The 8,740-nt window shown below is 24.3% G+C and overlaps 1 protein-coding gene across 1 annotated transcript in view; it reads left to right on the top strand.

Annotated features, from left to right (window-relative positions):
• Positions 1 to 4,735: 4,735 nt before the first annotated feature.
• LOC132917234 (Kv channel-interacting protein 4) overlaps positions 4,736 to 8,740 on the top strand; it is a 45,408-nt gene continuing 41,403 nt past the window's right edge. Inside the window, exon 1 of the mRNA XM_060977874.1 lies at positions 4,736 to 4,944. The gene's annotated coding sequence lies outside the window, so the exon portion shown is untranslated. The remainder of the gene's footprint in view (positions 4,945 to 8,740) is intronic.

Below are 8,740 nucleotides of genomic sequence, written 5' to 3'. Positions count from 1 at the left end.
AACGGTATATATACATCGTATGATGCGTTCCACGTGTCGTTGTCGGTAAACGAACATTTCAATAAGTTGTACGTGCATAATAATAATATTATATATTAGGTTACAACAACCACAGGAACGTATAATACGTGAACAGTTCTGTTTCGTTTGAACACGTCATGATGAAGTAGATTAAAATGGGTTACCAGTGGACGTGGTGAGATTTAAAAAAGTCTCCTAACAGCCGTCAGGTTTTGACAAGTATTTTATTAATTATTATTATTAAAAAAAAAAAAATCTATTTGAAAAATACCGTACGCAGTTTAACCCGAGATTTGCACTACAGATATATGATACACTACAATGATCACTCCGTGACAGACGCGCTGTGCATAATATCATAATATTATTATAATATTTACGCAAAATGGGTTGTCATTTAAATTCAAACACTTTCTATATTATATATACGAGAACGGTTTTAATTGGAAATAATTACTCGCCAGTTTGAATAATGACAATGATAAACATTTATTATACACAGTGAATACGAGCCAAAAAATAATGACTTCCCGTATACACATACGTATATGTATAATACGCATGCATAATACATAATATTTCCTAAATTTATATGCACATTGTCGTCTGTCATCTCGAATAACAATCGTTGTGTGTCCTGCTGTGTTCGTTGTTATATAATTAGTATAATTAACACATCATTTACGTATATAACTTATATTTTATAATGCACATTTAACTTAAATATTTGTCATATTATAAAGGTTTTTCTACATTATCTTCACCGGTAAATATTTGTACTCTGTATAACCGAACAAGTGGCATGGATAAATGTTATAATATATTATAACGAATGTTATAAAATTGAGCTATTTAAACATAATATTTATACGAGATTATTCAAAATATGTTATCCCAAAATTTAAAAATTAGTTAATAGCAATTGTGTTATATAGTCTATAGAACATTTTACTTATTATTATACTACCCCTATAGTAATACATGTAAGATAATATTAATAATTAAACATTTTTTTTTATTGTTTCTATATGTTTAAATACCTATAATATTAGTGGTTAGTCTATTTACAAAGTTAAATCAAAATTTTAAATATAATTATTTTTTGATTATAACTGTAAAAATATTAAAGATTAAGCTATTGTCAAATGTACAAAATTTTAAAATTTATTTAAAACATTTTTTTTTTTTTGGTCGGAAAATTCAAGATTTTGGTAATGTTTTCTTCGTTGATAACTTTCTCTATTGACTGTTCGACATGGTCAGGTTGTTTTGTATATTTTGATATTCTAGACAGTTTTGAATTATGTGTTGAGTTGTTATTAGCTTGTCAATTATTATATTTGGTAGAAGTGGTAGAAGGATCTTTGTTAAGGAATGAGTGGGTTAAACAGGAATGTCCGATTTTTGGCCGATTTCCTGTTATTGACTAGTATTTTGGTGATTGTTGGACGAGGGATTGTTCTGTTTGCAGAATTGCTGTTTTATCGGCTGTTTTGTTACTGGTTATATCCACGTGTAATAACATTCATATAAATTCTATATTATTTGGGTTTAGTTTAATTCATTTCAAATATGTTGAATAATTAAATTTGTCAGTAAAGGATTTTAAGTGATAGGACAGTGTTTATTGAGTCGCTTAGAATTAGTGTAATATTTGAGGATTCCTAGTTAAATTTTTTCCTTATAATATAATAGGTAATATATATATATATATATATATATATATATGCGTCTAATTATAATTAATTTGTTTAAAATATATTAAAATAAATACGTTTTCAATTTTAATATAGTAAATATTCTCCATATGTGTATTCTTCTTGAATAATTTATTAAGAAATTTGAGTTTATATTATGATAATTTATATGATAACTATATAATAATACAAGCACAATGTAAATTTGAATAATATTTACCTATTTACCGTAAAAACTCGTTATAGCTCTTTTACCATCTAACCGTTTGAATTGGATTAAACATTTTTCATTACGATATGTAAATGGTTAAACTTTAATTAAAATTGAAATTAATATTATAATGTTTTTGGATAAAAGCAAATTTGAAATCAAAAGCTGACTAGAAATAATCCTTAATTTTTAACTGAAAATAATCTGTAATTTCTACTATGTTGGTTGGTTGACTGAGCTTTTTTTATTTTGTTTTTTAACTCGAATAATTAAGTTCTTAAAATTAGTGTCATAATATCATTTGAAATATTGATTTCTATACACAGATATATTTATTGATTTTTAAATAATATTTCATCAAAAAAGTATTATTTTTAATAAAGAATGATCTTTATTAATATTTTAATATAATGTATTTTGCTATATTATGTTATAAGAAATTTGAAAATAACACCCCTCAATAACCATGACACATATTGAATGTGAAATTGTTATATTTGTCTTGTTTATTATGCAGGTATGCTACTAAGTACTTACAACTAGATAATAAACAGAGTACATGGTTATGACACATTTAACATACACTTCCATTATATTACACATGTTGTGTGAACAGTGAACACATTAAATAATTATTACATGTTTATATATTATGTACACCATTTAAATGACCATTGAATCAACTTCATTATAACGATGTAACTCGAATTCAGAAAAAAAACTTTTATATACATTTTGATGTTCTTTTTGTACATATAATTTACAGTTTACACCTATGTTGGTATATTATATTGAGTTTATAATACACTAAAAAAAAACATTGAATTGAAGTTAATAATGATACATTTTAATTGTATTATATAATATTTGAACTTGATTATCTAAACATTATCAATTTGTCTCCAATAGTACACAGTTTAATGATTAAGTGCAATTAATGTTGTATGTTTGTGTGTTTGATATAAATAAATATGTATTTTTATTTTCGTAAAGTAATATTTCTAGACTATATTTTATATCTCCTTACTTATAATATAATAATGGTTCATAATTCATAGATAATATGTTATCTCGAGCTTGTGATTAAAATTATTCTGCCATTTTATTCGTATTATTTTACGACGATATTTTTTTAATGAGATTTCGTTAAGTTTAACGTGTAGAAATTTGTAGATATTTATGGTATCATTAGTATAAATAATTGTATTTAAGGGGTAAACTCAGTACTTCCCGTTTATATGATTTTTGTTCTAGTATAAAACATGATCGTTTATATTTGGATTATTAAGTGCCGTATATATTGACAGAATTAACAAATTGTTTATTACTTTATTAAAATACCAGATGTTGTTAATTTAAATTTGCAGGAAGTAAGTATTTTTTTAGTATCGATGGTGTGAATTATCTGAGACAATATTTTCTAATTTTTTTAATTATAAAATTATAATACGAATTACTAGAGTACGAGTAAAAGTATCTAAGTTAACTAAATATGCTTAGTTGACCATAATAAAAACTAATAAAAGGTGTTGATCAGAGGGAGTCAGGAGTCAATTCGAAAACGTGGAGGATTACTGTGGTTCTTGCTGATTTAACGTGTTTGTGTTTAAAATAAAATCGTATTTAAGGTATTTGTTTCTTTTGTATTTTCTTGTGTGCGTGTGTGCGCGCGTGTGTGTGTTTATTTAATGATGGTATTTTTACACTGTACTTGTCTATTCTATGTGCGAAAACACGATGTTTAGTTTTATACAGATTGGTGTATGAGTGTACGTTGCGAGTGAAGCAGGCTATGACTAAAGATATGTTTAATCTAAAAAAAAGTAACCGCTAAAGCTCCTTTAATGTTGTCTAGTTATAATATTGTATATTTGTACGATTATTGGTATAATTTATAATACACTGTTTTAATAGTTTTGGTTTGGTTATGCAAAATATATATATTTTTTTATGTTTACAGTGTGTTTTGTTACATTTTTATTTATTTATGAGCTTATTACTTAAATATGTATAGTGTATAGTTGCAAACATTATTTTATAATATTTACTTTATATGTTATTTTCAAAATTTTTTTATTATCCCTTATAAATCATTGAAAAAGTAATAAATAATTAAAATTATATTTTGTATTTTAATAAATTAAATAACTATTAAAATTATTTTAATTTAAGGTTTGTATGTTTATTTGATATAAAACTGTTATAATTTTAAAGATTGATTGGACGATAGTGTATAATTATATTCAGTTTATCGATTTTTAATTAAAATAAAATTTTCATTGTTTGATATTAAACATTTGAAACTCATTACATGTGCATCTATATGCATAAACACGATTACACAACTTTAGTTTTAAATAATTAATTAATTTAAATTTTAAATATATTAAAAGCATATAGTTATAATAAATTGTATTTGTGTGGGTAGAACAGAACGCCTAAAAAAAAAAATACTGGTAGCAAACATTTGAATTTCAAGATAAGTCTAAATTTGAATGTATTAGAAATTGTCAACCGGAACTGACTAATTGTTATGTGTAACTGAAGATAAATCGGTATCAACGGAGTATTAAATGTTGCGAAAATTGATGAATTGATTAACTTAATAAATAATAAGCCTAGGACATTTTGTATTGGTATCAGCTTGGTCCATGTCATATAGCTTGGTAATTATTATTGGGCAAGCTCCTTACCATTTTATAGTATCCTTAAAATAAAACCGTGTCTCGAGGGCTTTTGGCAACACTGATTGCGCCTTCGGTGGGTCCTGGCGGCAGCTGCGGCGACCACAGTAGCTTTAGCAGCTTCGAGTCAAGTTGTTGGCACCGCTCATGACTGTGCTTTTTAGTTAGTCCATGCACATATACCTATCTCTTCTGGCAATTTTCCCAAAAATAGTTATTCTTTAATCATCACTAATAATTTCTTATTTTTTTCAATCAACTTTACACTTTTCATTGGCGCTGTCACGTGTATTATTTTTCTGCAATAATAAAAAAAATTTCGAAAAGACTGGTGAGTGATATGTAAATATTATTAAATACTAATTTTTTTCGCGCCATTGTATGTTATTTATAATTTTAAATTTATTTCACCGTTATAATATCTTAACGAATTGGATTTCAATTTTTTGTTTTGTTTTGTTTTAATATATTTATAGCTTGGTTTAAAAGTATCAAAAGTTTTTTATTCGTATTTTATTAATATAAATACAATAAATAAACTTGGAATAAACTTGTTGAGTATGCAAATGATTTGTCTACTAAAAGAATGCAAAGTGTTTACCTACACCTCTTATATTATTATTTAATATATATTTATTTTGTAATAATATATATGATAAAGTTTTTAAATCATTGAACATAATACGTTTTTATACACCTTAACTACAATTTTCTGTTTTTAATATAGTGAATAAGTTTAAAATACGTTGTCATCATTCTATTATTCGTCTTTCAATTTTTAATTTAATGAAATTTAAACCATTTTTTGAATAAAATTATAATATTATTGGTGTTATAAAAAGTTCAATTTAAAAATTAAAAGAAGATTACTGTTCTTGAAAGTTGTTCAACATAATAATATGTACTTATATATGAATATATAAATATTAAATTTAAGTAATTAATATATTTATATATATATATAAATTATGTTAAGGCTTTCTGAGTACATACTAAGATAAAATATATTTATAAACACATAAACACACACATAAATGATGTTTGAGAGAACAGTTCGAGAGATTTGAACGAATTGATATATTCGAGTTGTTTTTAAACCATCCAAATCATTTATTTTTCAAACTAATTTAATGTATTTAGTATTTATATTTAATTAATATTTTCTGATTTATTGTCGTATTACAAATAATACATTCATGTTGTAAAATAATAAAATATATTATTACTATATTAGTATCTAACCTGTTGCTTAGTGAATAAAAATATTGTTGTAACTACAAAGATAAATATATGTATTCAATTGTCTTTGTGAAGACTAATAAAAATAAAATTATAAATAGTTTATTGAAAAGTTACACGCAATAAAATAATCGTTACATTTATAGTTCTCAAGTGAATATAATATATCTTATAAATATAAAATATATTAAAAATCTATGAATATTACTTTTATACAAATAACCATTGGAATATAGTCTTTGACTTTCCCAGAAAAAAAATACTTGGAATATAGGAAAAATGTATCGTTTTATTTTCTAAAGAAATCTTTTATTTATGTGTTTAAAATGTGTAAAGAGTACTGACTACTGGAGACTATAAAATATATTTTTTTATGAACGGTATAGAGTTGTTATGACGTATTGTTCAGAGCTTTTGGCCTGCACATGATAAGAAGTATTGTCTAATATATTTTCTTTATTGTGATTCATGGCCTTTCGTACTTATAAGTTATTGTAAACATTATCCATTGAGGGAACTCCCAGTGGTTTTTGGCATAGTTCCTGAAAAAACTGGAATCTAAAGCTTACCAAAAATACGTCTTAAAGGACTAATTAAGTTTCTTCATCTTTTGTTTTTTTTATAGCACTCTGTTCTAACTGGACAGAGACGGGGAATAAAACTTACTACTCAACAGAAATTAAACATTTCTACCACTTTAATTTCGGAACTAACCGCATTTCACCCACTTATCAGAATAAAATCCTCCTAAGAATTCTGTTGGCTGCAATTTCAGTAGACCAAAAAAAAAAAAATTTAATTAAATTAAAAACGTGACGGGCGATGCCGTAAAGAAACCAAATCACCATTGGGAGTTATGCGATATTTATTTGAAATCTAGATGCGTGTTAAGGCATTGCTAAAAGTCATTAAGTGTGTTTTATCATAAGTATTATTTTTTGTAGCCAGATTTAGTACTTACTTTGAAATTTAAATGATTATGCTATAAACATAAATGTTTAGGACGAAAACATTGCAGTAGAATAAAATATATAATATTGTTTGCTCTTTAATTTGTTATCATACGAAAATTCTGGACTTGGACGGTTCTATAGTAATGTGTGTATATGAAATATATTTTAGCACAAATTATATTTTATAAAATTATAAAAAAAGTTGAATGTTTAAGTGTATAATATTTTATCTTGGTCACTTTGGCGAAGGCACCAATCCATTTTAAAGTTTAAACATACGAGTCAAATATTATAAGTAACAAAATAATATTAAACAACAAAATAGTAACTTTATGTACCTCTGTGATACGAATAATAAATCATTTATTGGCAGAAAAGCAAGTAAAAAGGTAAAATAAATCGAAGTTTGTTTTGTTTTTGTTAAATTTAACAATAACAAAGGGCCAGTTCAATTGTTAAATCATTGTAAACATTCCAGTTGAATATTCAATACATATAATATGCTATATCTAACAAAAAACTCCTATAATATTATATTGCAGTATATTGTACTAGGACTGTTGGCTGTATAATGTATTTAACTACGAATAGAGGTCATTGCATTGAAAGGGTGTTCCATTAAACTTAAACAGCTACTATTTCCTATCAATATTAAATTTGATGTGTTTTTATTTGTTCGACCTATTTAAACATTATTATAACACTTTTTAGATGGAATTTTAAATATGTTCCTCTATAGATAGATTTACGTAAGGAAGTTGTATTAACTTTTAATTTTGCTAAACTAACTTAAGTTTGATGCTTTATTGATTTCATATTATAGTAGAAAATATTTTTCTTTAAGTTTTGATGTATGTATAATGTACACGTTAATTAATTATAGCTATTTTGAAGTTTTGATGAGAGATTATGTAAATTCAAACATAGATATTGATTGGTTGCAATGGTTGCATATATCTTCTGCTACTCCTGTCTAAATTCTGATTGATTATTATAATAAGTAAACTATTCTGATATGCGTATAGTTGAAAATTTTATCTATATGAATTATGTATAAATAATATTTACGAATTTATATATAAAAAAGAATTTATTTTGAAGAGTAAAATGTGTTAAATAAAAACATAATATATTTATAGTATACATATAGTTTGCAAAGGTAATTAATATTATTTTTGTATTTGAAAGGAAACAAAAGTAGATATAAAAATCGCATAAAAAAAAAATCGTTTTTAAATATCGTCAATAATTTATAGTTACTGAATTACATACTTTTAATATATGTTTATAATTTATTTATTAAGTATTCGTTATTATGTATTTTCTATATTTTAGTTATAAACAATAAAATTGTAGGTTTGTGTTAATAAGTAAATAACTTCAGTTTTTTGTGTATAAAACGTGTATAGAAATAAACAGATTATTAATAATAGTATTATATCTGGTAAATTATGATATATATATATATATATTTACAACTTTCAAAATGAATTGATAAAAAAATGTATTATTATATTTTAAAGTATTTTGATTGTTATATCACTATACCATTTGTTTGTAATATTATTTTGAACCTCAATGGTTTTTATTAAAGTTTAAATACACGAATAAGAATGATTGGTTTATTGTAATACGATTTCTGAAAGTGAAAAAAATAATTTAATGGGTCTTATAGTAGTAATATTGTATGATGTATGATTTTCTAACGCTAGTAAAACTATAGGTAATATTAAAGTTTAACGTTTAACATAATCATTTGTTCAAAAAATTTGACGAAGTTTTATTCAGTTTGTGCTCATTGATGAAATACAAAATATAATATAGAACTAATCTGTTTTAATTAAGGAATATCTTGTGAATTTTTTTAAAATAACAAAGTGGAAATGGTTTAGGTGAAAACATAATTCATTAATTTTAATTCTGTATGCCTGCATT

Source organism: Rhopalosiphum padi, chromosome 1 (genome assembly GCF_020882245.1).
Source record: "Rhopalosiphum padi isolate XX-2018 chromosome 1, ASM2088224v1, whole genome shotgun sequence".
Taxonomy (NCBI): Eukaryota; Metazoa; Arthropoda; class Insecta; order Hemiptera; family Aphididae; genus Rhopalosiphum; species Rhopalosiphum padi.
The sequence above is the reverse complement of the archived record's forward strand: the minus strand, read 5'-3'. Positions and strand labels throughout refer to the sequence as shown.